General features: G+C 47.1%; 1 pseudogene; it reads left to right on the top strand.

The window, feature by feature from the left end:
* The first annotated feature begins 594 nt into the window (after nt 1-594).
* Nucleotides 595-8,655, top strand: LOC130116445 (uncharacterized protein K02A2.6-like; annotated as a pseudogene).
* The last annotated feature ends 1,840 nt before the right edge of the window (nt 8,656-10,495 follow it).

Here is a 10,495-nt window from a genome sequence, read left to right on the forward strand (position 1 = left end):
AAAAGTTAAGTCATGGGTTTCTATGAGTGTTTAACGTTACGTCGGTTGTTGTGTGTGTGTGTGTTAGCTATATACCGTTAGCCTAGCCTCGTGCATGGTAGTCTGACGTTACTTGCTGATAGCTGTGCATCGCATTCATTGTTCTGTTTAGTGTGCTCTGTAGTTTACCTACCATATACTTACCCAACATTATTTGAAACTGGAAGGAAGTTCTCTATTAATAGAGCTATAGTTTATTGTTACATAGGAAAAGTTTGTTATGTTGAAATTTGGATTGTACTTACCTTTGTGAATGTTGATCCTGGTGAGGGTACCTGTAAAAGAAACGTGTTAATTGAGGTCACAATTGTTTAATATTCTTATTTTAATGTGTTCACATTGTGCTTTGCGTGTTTCAGTTTTACAAAATTGCAACGAGTTATTAAACTACTCCAGTGGAAAGCTTTGTCCCTCGTTCGTGTTAGCTATCTGTCTAGGCACTGCACAGAACTCATGTGCCGAGGACAGAATGGTAAAATGATAACCACCCAGCGGGAGAAGACTGCAAAATAACTGTAATCAGCACTCTGCATTCCATCACGTAATGCTGTGAAGATGAGCCACCTTGAGCAGCAACGGTGCAGCAACAGTGAACGCCAGTCTCAACTGCAGATGGAGCCCCTGAACCCCAACAACGACGACGTCCTGTCTCACCTGCACACGGAATCTGGGGCCCTCAGCAACAAAAACGACGAACGCCAGGCTCACCTACAGATGGACTCCGGGGCCCGCAGCAACAACAAGGAACGCCTCTCTCAACCACAGCTGGCGTCTCAGGTTCCCGGCAACGCTAGTGAACTTCCACCAGACCTGCAGGCGGGGTTTCCTCCCTCAGAAGCAACTCGTAGGTCAACTCAAGCCTCAACTACTGATGAACGTCCATCTCAGATGAGCCTGCATACAAGGTCTCGAGCGTCAGTCTCCAGCTCTCGCAAATCCTCTTCAACGTCACGGTCATACCACAGTGCTGCTGCCACAGGGGCTAAAGCCAAAGCAGAGGCAGCTAAGATAAAGGTATCCTATGCAGAGAAGGAGGCAGCAATGATGACGCAAAAGGCAAAGATCGAAGCAGATCTTCATGTTTTAAGGCAGCAGAAGGAAGCCACAGCAGCATTAAAAGAGGCAGCTGTTTATGAAGAGGCAGCCGTAGTTGAGTTTTGGGTAAAAGACTCTCATGGTGAGTTACAAGACTTAACACAAGATGGCCCATTCTAACACACCAGAGACTATATAAACACTCAGTCGTTTGAACAAAATACTCAACAGGAGCTTTACAATGTTATGTCGCTGCAGCCAGTCGTTCAGGGTAAAATATTAAAAGCCCCGCCCCCACCACTTATTCACAGTGTTGTTAATACAATGCAAAACATTTGTGAAGGCATAGTCGATCATAAACCCAGAGAAGATGAGCGCAACCTAGCTCTTGCTGCCTCAAATGTACTTGTCACAAAGCAGGAATATTTAGATTCAGCTCAGCCCACCTCTGTACAGGTTCAGTATAAACAATACTTACCTGCAGCTCAGCCTCTTCCTGATAGAAGCCAGTACAATAAGTATGTACCCTCAGCTCAGCCCGAGATTACCTCTGTACAGGCGCAGCATCAAAAATACTTACCTGTGGTTCAGTGTGCCCCTGTTCCGATCCAATGTGGCGAGCACCTGCCTGCCTCTCAGCTTCCTCCTGATCAGGGCCAGCATAGCAAGTTCTTACTCACATCTCAGTACCCCCCTGTCCAGTCCCACTATGGTGAACACTCACCTGCAGCTCAGCATAGGTCTGTTCAGACCCTGGATAAATACTCACCTGTGCCCCAAACTCCTGACCTTGCCCAGTATTTTATAAGGAAAGAGATGGTGAGCTCTGGGCTCCTCACCTTTGATGATCGTCCAGAGAATTTCTGGGCATGGAAATCATCTTTCCTGTCAGCCACAAAGCACCTAAATCTGAATGACCAGGAAGAGCTCAATCTCCTCGTCAAGTGGCTCGGGCCCGAGTCATCAGCTCAAGCCAAGAGAATAAGGTCAGTGCATGTAACAAACCCAAGAGCAGGAGTTTTAATGATATGGGAGCGATTAGAAGAGGCTTATGGGAGCCCAGAGGTAATAGAAGATGCTCTACTAAAGAGATTAGAGTCTTTCCCAGCCATCTCTAACAAAGACACTCTCCAGCTCAGAGAACTAGGAGACTTGTTAAGAGAGCTAGAGGCAGCCAAATCAGGGGGACTTCTACCAGGGCTCGCCTATCTCGACACAGCAAGGGGTGTCATCCCAATAGTCGAAAAGCTCCCTGTCTTTTTGAGGGAACGCTGGATCAGTCAAGGATCTAAGTATAAGGAAGACAATCATGTTCCCTTCCCACCATTTAGCTTTTTTGTGGACTTCGTATGCTCGCAGGCTAAAGCTAGAAACGACCCCAGTTTTGCATTAAGTCTTTCTACTACTGCAAACTATGCTCAGAGAGAAAGAGCATCAAAATGGGCCAGAAAAACAGCTGTGTCAGTTAGGAAAACAGAGGTCACAGCCTCTGCTACAGGCTCACAAAATAGAAAGGCTTCAGTCAGGGATGAGCCAAACAAGCAATGCCCGTTACATAAAAAACCACATCCACTGTCAAAATGCTGTGGTTTCTGATGGAAACACATCAATGAAAGGAAAACATACTTAAAAGAGAACTCTATCTGCTTTCGCTGTTGTGACAGCACCAAACACATAGCAAAAGATTGCCAGGCAACGCTTCAATGTAAAGAATGTGAAAGCGACAAACACATTTCAGCAATTCATCCTGGTCCGGCCCCTTGGTCAGTTAGTAAGCAGACCGAACAGACATCTGAGGATGAGCATAGTGGGGAGGATGAAGAAGCTGCATCCCTGTAGTCACTTCCATTTGCACTGAAATATGTGGTGGAGACACTAAACCCAGATCTTGTTCTAAAATCTGCTTAGTCAAAGTATACCATGCCGATCGTCCGAACAAATCCCACAGAGTTTATGCAGTGATTGATGACCAAAGCAACCGGTCCCTGGTGAAATCGGAATTATTTGATCTCCTAGACATTAAAGATAATGCATCCCCTTACACCCTGAAAACGTGCTTAGGTACAGTTGAGACAGCAGGGAGGAAGGCTAGCAATGTTGTTATACAATCACTCGACGGGGAAACCAAGGTTACCCTCCCTACGCTGTTAGAATGCAACAACTTACCTGATGAAAGAGCAGAGATACCAACACCTGAGTATGCTCACTATTTCCCTCACCTCGGCCCTGTAGCTGATAAGATCCCTCCTCTTGACACCAGTGCTCCTATCGTCCTCCTGCTAGGTAGAGACATTTTGAGCTTGCATAAGGTACGCGAACAGCTAAATGGGCCGCACAACGCTCCTTTTGCCCAACACCTTGACCTTGGCTGGGTCATAGTTGGGGAGGTGTGTTTAGATGGTGCACACAAGACTTAGAGAGTCAACGTCTACAAAACACACGTCCTTCAAAATGGACGCTCTTCCTTTCTTAAGCCGTGCACCAACATTATCCACGTCAAGGAGAGACTTGATACTCCAGCCAAGCAAAGCCTTCTAACTTTTCCAGAGCCAAGACTGGATGATCTAGGTGAACATGTATTCCAGAAAACGCCTGATGATGACAAACCAGCCCTGTCAGTAGATGATAACAACTTTCTCAGAATCATGGAAAACGAAGTGTACCTGGACAATGAAAACCATTGGGTAGCGCCGCTGCCTTTTCGTTCACCTCGCAAGCCTCTTCCGAATAATAGACAACAGGCATCCCAGCAGAAACAGGAGTACTTGGCAACTCTCCAGTTGCGCAGAAAGTGGACCAAGGAAATGCCTAACCTACAAGAGGGTGATGTTATTCTGATGAAGGAAATTCACTCCAAACGTAACGAGTGGCCCCTTGGACTTATAGTTAAGTCCTTTCCCAGCTCTGATAGTAAGGTCCGTAAGGTCTCAGTGAAGACTGTTAGCCAAGGGATAGTAAAGGAGTACCTTAGGCCGATCAGTGATGTGGTTTTACTCATACAAAAAGAAAAGGTGTAAAAGTGGTATTTAGATACCAAGTGGGGAGTGTGCTGACTCCTGTCATTTCTTTTATTAGTATTTTGAAACTATAGTGCCACCTACTGGCGGAAGGGTTATTGCTCCTGCAAGGAAGTGATGTGGTGCCAGCCCATGTCGTCATAACGGCGTTTCCTGTCAGTATGAGTTCGCCTGAAAACAGAAAACTAACGTTAATGGATGTGCTCTACAGTTGTTTTTGTGTCCCGTAGAGTAGATCTATCAGTAAGTATGGTGTTATTTCGTGTTTAAGTTAGAAATGAATGTGTGTTATGGGAAAAGTTAAGTCATGGGTTTCTATGAGTGTTTAACGTTACGTCGGTTGTTGTGTGTGTGTGTGTGTTAGCTATATACCGTTAGCCTAGCCTCGTGCATGGTAGCCTGACGTTACTTGCTGATAGCTGTGCATCACATTCATTGTTCTGTTTAGTGTGCTCTGTAGTTTACCTACCATATACTTACCCAACATTATTTGAAACTGGAAGGAAGTTCTCTATTAATAGAGCTATAGTTTATTGTTACATAGGAAAAGTTTGTTATGTTGAAATTTGGATTGTACTTACCTTTGTGAATGTTGATCCTGGTGAGGGTACCTGTAAAAGAAACATGTTAATTGAGGTCACAATTGTTTAATATTCTTATTTTAATGTGTTCACATTGTGCTTTGTGTGTTTCAGTTTTACAAAATTACAACGAGTGATTAAACTACTCCAGTGGAAAGCTTTGTCCCTCGTTCGTGTTAGCTATCTGTCTAGGCAGTGCACAGAACTCATGTGCCGAGGACAGAATACTGTGAGGTTGTGGAACATTTCTTTATCGCCAACGGAATAGAGAATGCAGCCAAACAGAAGTCAATTCTCATAAGTGTTGTCGGTGCACAAACGCATCGTCTGATGTGCGGTTTACTAAGCCCTGATAAGCCAGGAGAACGCACTTTCCAAGAGTTAGTGACGTTGTTGAAAGACCACTGTAACCCAAAACCCAAATTTGATTCGCGCATGAGAAAGCCCAACGAGTCTGCTGCTGATTATGTGGCAGAGCTACGGAGATAAGCTCAAGACTTCAATTACGGACAAACGCTGTTACAAAAGCTCCGTGATCGGCTCGTATGCGGAATCAACGACGAACGCATTCAGAGGAGGTTATTGTCGGAAACCAATCTAACATTTGAGGACGCACTTAAAACAGCAATAGCCATGGAGTCCACCGACAAACATGCTCAAGATTTGCAAGGGAAAGCGGCATGCAATAGAACAGGGGAACACAGTAGTGAGCTACTGGCATCGCAAAGGAGAACTGAGAACCGCGCAGAGGGTGAAATGAAAGACTGCTACCGTTGCAAAGGCAGACATACACCGTCGGATTTCCGATTTAAACAATAAAAATGCCATTCGTGTGGAATGATAGGCCACATTGCGCGGGCGCGTAGAAAGAAGAAAAAGCGCAGTGAAGCTAAAACGAACCGAGATCGAAGGCACCGTAGCAATGCGCAGGGCAGAGGCCACAGCAGCCGCTCACATCATGTCACAGTTGATTCAGACGAATCAGAGGGCTCAGAACAAGCGTTTTCAATGTACAACGTATAATGGAGCCACGCAAAAGTGAAACCCTTTACAATGGACATGCAAATCAATGGGAAAATGGTGGAATTTGAGCTGGACACTGGATGTAGCATCACTTTGATGAATGAGTCAAAATTTAAGGTGCAGTGGACAAATGCAAAAAAGCCTGCATTAAAGCCCTCAGCAATTAAATTAAAGACTTACACAGGGGAAAGCATAAAGGTGTTAGGGGTCGCAGAGGTAAATGTCCAATACCAGAACCAACAGAAAATCTTACCTCTCTACGTAGTGGTTGGTACTGGTCCAAGTCTGCTGGGTAGAGGTTGGCTATAGAGCAAATAAACCTTAATTGGGGAGAAAATAAGCATATGAAAGTAGAAGAGCTGATATTGCAACAGGTGCTTGCAAAGCACGAGGATGTTTTTAAAGAGGAGCTTGGTACCTTAAAGGGGGTTCAGGCCACAATCCATGTTGGACCTGACGCCACGCCCAGATTCTTCCGCCCACGATCTGTTCCATTCGCAGTGCGCCCCAAAGTGGAAGCAGGGATCAACAGACTGTTAAAAGCGCAGATCATTATGCCAGGCAAACACTCGCAGTGGGCGTGTCCCGTTGTTCCAATTTTGAAACCGGATGGCTCAATTAGACTCTGTGGAGACTACAACCTAACTGTCAATCGTGTCTCACCGCTAGAGCAGTATCCTACTCCGAGAATTGAAGATTTGTTTACAGCCTTGTCGGGGGGGGGGGGGGGGGGGGGCAAGCAATTTTCTAAATTAGACATGAGCCATGCATATGCTCTAATTCTCATGGATGACGAGTCTAAAACGTACCTCACGGTGAATACCCACAAAGGTCTTTTTACTTACAACCGCCTACCCTTTGGGGCATCGTCGGCGCCGGCCGTGTTTCAGAGAATAATGGAGGGTCTTCTATAGGGCATACCCATGGTCGCAGTATACTTAGACGACATTCTTGTCACCGCTAGCAGGGAAGAACATCTGCGAAACATGAATGAAGTGCTTAGTAGGCTCGAGGAGGCTGGGTTACGGCTAAAACGAAGCACGTGCCAACTGCTGGAAAATGAGGTGTACTATCTGGGACATAAAGTAGACGCGCAGGGTTTGCATCCCATGGAGTCGAAGGTTAAAGTCATCGTGGAAGCTCCGACCCCGTCCAGTGTCACAGAGCTCGAGGCATATCTTGGTTTATTTAACTACTATAACCGTTTCCTTTCCAACCTCTCCACGCTGCTTGCGCTGATGCACCAGCTCCCCCGGAAAGATGAAAAATGAGCATGGACTACAAAGCAAGATGAAGCTTTCCAAAAGTCAAAAGAGCTTCTCCAATCAGCAAGCGTGCTAGTCCATTACTCTGCGGACAGAGAATTGATCCTAGCATGCGACGCCTCATCGTATGGGGTGGGAGCAGTGCTTTCGCACAAGATGCCCGATGGCACAGAAAAACCACTAGGGTTTATGTCAAGGACACTCACTCCTTCTGAGAAAAGGTACTCTCAGCTAGATAAAGAGGGCCTGGCCGTGATCTTTGGAATACAGAGATTTCATAAATATCTCTATGGTTGTAGATTCACGATCGCCACTGACCATTAGCCCTTACTATCCTTATTCCATGAGATGAAACCTGTCCCCCAGATGGTTTCCCCAAGACTTCAGAGATGGGCAGTTCTACTTCGAGCATACCAGTATCAGATAATCTACAAGCCGGGCAAGTATCATAGTAACACCGATGCTCTCAGTAGACTCCCGGTTCCAGAGCTGGTTGAGGATGATGGTCTACAGGATCAAGTGCTGATGATGGATCATATGGACGATGTAATGGTGAACATGTCACAAGTCAGGAAGTGGACGGCGAGGGATGCTACACTGTCCCTGGTGCACAGCTATGTCTTGAATGGCTGGCCAGAGGTGGAGGATCCTCAACTCATGCCATATCACACCCGCCGACTGGAGTTGAGTACGCGAGATGAGTGTGTCCTGTGGGGAGCCAGAACAGTGATTCCTCCGCAGGGGCGGTCTGTTCTGTTGAAGATGCTCCATCAGTCACATCCGGGTATGTCTCGTATGAAAGGTTTAGCAAGGTCTTACATGTGGTGGCCGTGGATGGACGAGGATATCGAAAAGGAGGTCAGCATATGCGTGGAATGCCAGCAAAACAGAAAATCGCCACCTAATGCACCACTGCACCCCTGGGAATGGCTCGAGCTGCCATGGTCTCGCATTCATGTGGACTACGCAGGGCCGTTCTTGGGCAAGATATTCTTGGTGATAATTGACGCACATTCGAAGTGGCTAGAGGTTTATCCACTGAATGCATCTACAACACATGCAACAATTGAAAAGCTACGGCAGTGCTTCGCAGTCCATGGATTGCCACAGATGTTAGTGTCTGACAACGGCAGTTGCTTCACAAGTGCGGAATTCAGCCATTTTATGTCACAGAACGGGATTCAGCATGTCACCTCAGCGCCTTTCCACCCCTCTAACGGTTTAGCAGAGCGGGCGGTGCAGACGTTGAAAGAGGGGATGAAAAAAATGAGAGGAGATAGCATCGAGGCTAGAGTTTCCAGGTTCTTGTTCAGCTACTGCATCACCCCTCAGGCGACGACAGGGTTGTCGCCTGCAGAAATGTTGATGTCCAGACGCCTGAGATCTGCGTTCGACCTACTGAAACCTGACCTAAAGTTGAAAATTCAACAGAAACAGCTGAAACAGAAAGAACATCATGACAAAACGGCCAAGTTGAGAAGATTTGCACCCGGGGATGCTGTATACACAAGGAATTACGGCTTAGGACCAAAATGGATTCCAGCTGCAGTTGAGTCGTCTTCTGGTCCTGTTTCCTATACAGTGATTCTTGGCAGTGGACAGAGGATGAGGAGACATGTTGACCAGGTGCGAGCACGTCACCCGGGGTCCTGCCAATCTCCAGACCAACCTATGGAACTTTCAGAGGAGCTGTAACGCAGTTCAGAAGTAGCTCCTGTGAGACTATCAGAGAACCCGGAGGTTGAACAGAGGCCTGCGGTTGAAGTTCGGGGGCCAGAGAGGGTGATCCCTGAAAGAGTGGTCTTATGCTACGTTCAGACCAAAGGCGGCGAGAATTTTTTGGGCGGCGCGAATGCATGCAAAGTCAATGGGAGGAGGCGAATGGGCGGAATAATTCGCGGCGAAATCACGGGCGGCGCGAATTGGGCGCCAGGCGATAGCCAATCACCTTCAAGTAGGGTTAGAACCCGCCTTCATGTTGGGAAAGAATACACGCCCCCTACCCAGAATTCCGGTGAAATTCGCCAAACTGGGCACGTCTCCGGTTTATGCTATGAACCCAAACCGAACGCTGGCGCCGGTTTCGGCGGCGCAAGTTGATATAAAGCAGAGCCACCGCAACTGATCTCTGTCGCTCATCCATGATGATCACAAGTAAACACAAACTGCTCGTGTGTGGTATTTGTTGTGTGCGGTCTAGCAAACTTGCTAGCAGCGTTGGTGTAACTAGACTGCTTGTTGTGACGTCAACACAGCGAATTCGCGTTCTGTTCGAACACACCTGGCGGAGCTGGCGGCCAAACTCTGGCGAACAAAGTGGCGCCAACTCTCTCGCCGCCTTTGGTCTGAACGTAGCATTACCTGTCACACCATCGCCACAGGACGTTCGTCACGCCACCCGGCAGAAGCGTTCCCCAACTTATCTTAAAGACTATGATAGTGTAAACTACTAATAAGACACGTTAGCCCCTAGCTAACGGGTCTGACCCTTTAGCCGAGCGGTTAGTGATGTCGCCTTGTGGTGCAGTACACACCGTATCGAATCCCGCACCGGGCAAGAAAATAACCGGTTACAATAGGTAATGGTGAGATCATGTTCTAGGAAAGGCAAGAATGTGCCTTGATCTCACGGGAGTCGGGTAGTTCCCCCTGAACTTCCTAGGTAGCGTTGAAAACATGTTAGAAAAAACAAACAAACAAACAATTGTTTCCTCGAAAGTGACTGTTAAATGTTGACTAGAATGAGTCATGTTGGAGGTCACGTTTGGCACATGCCTACTTTGTTTCATCGTTATTCGTATTGTTGATCCCTGTTGAGAAACCTTTTGTTCGCCTAACGGTGGGGGAGTGTAGTAACTTCTGTAATAAACCAGATCCACTTACCTGTATGTCCACTAGGTGGCAGTAGCAGTAAATTGGTTTACCCATTACTACCTAGGACATTCCCCCAGATGTAGTTCTGTTGTGCAATGAATGCCTGCCGAGATGGCTGTGCTGTGTTATGCTCCCGAAGTTTTCATCAATATATAAGTAAACAAATCCTGTGTGTGTGCTTGTTTCATGTAGTCAAGATACTACACTAAGCAAATGGTATCTCTGGCCCTCAGACATCCTATGCACACTCTCTAAGATTTCCTCAATTGGTTTTGTGACCTGAATGAAAAATCATAGGTCACTGAACAGCTCGTCATCCTGACGTGCCTCAAGGTGTTGTGGACCCTCCTGGGGTTGGGGATCTCCCTGACCTTCCCTGAGGGGTTCTGCATCATCCTGACCTTCCCTGGGGTCTTGTGGATCACCCTGACTTTCTTCCTTATCTGTAAACATATTGTAACGTGCATGGATAAGTAGATACGTTGGCCGTTGGCTAACGGGTCAGACCCTTTAGTCGAGCGGTCAGCGATGTCTATGGGTTCGCGTCCCGGCTGCGGCGGTTCCTGTGGTTGCCCCCCGAATTTGTTACATTGGTGTCAGAAGTGGGATGGTGCGGGAGATACCGGTTCGCGTCCCGGCTGCGGCAGTTCCTGTGGTTGCC

This window comes from Lampris incognitus, chromosome 8, assembly GCF_029633865.1.
Source record: "Lampris incognitus isolate fLamInc1 chromosome 8, fLamInc1.hap2, whole genome shotgun sequence".
Lineage (NCBI taxonomy): Eukaryota > Metazoa > Chordata > Actinopteri > Lampriformes > Lampridae > Lampris > Lampris incognitus.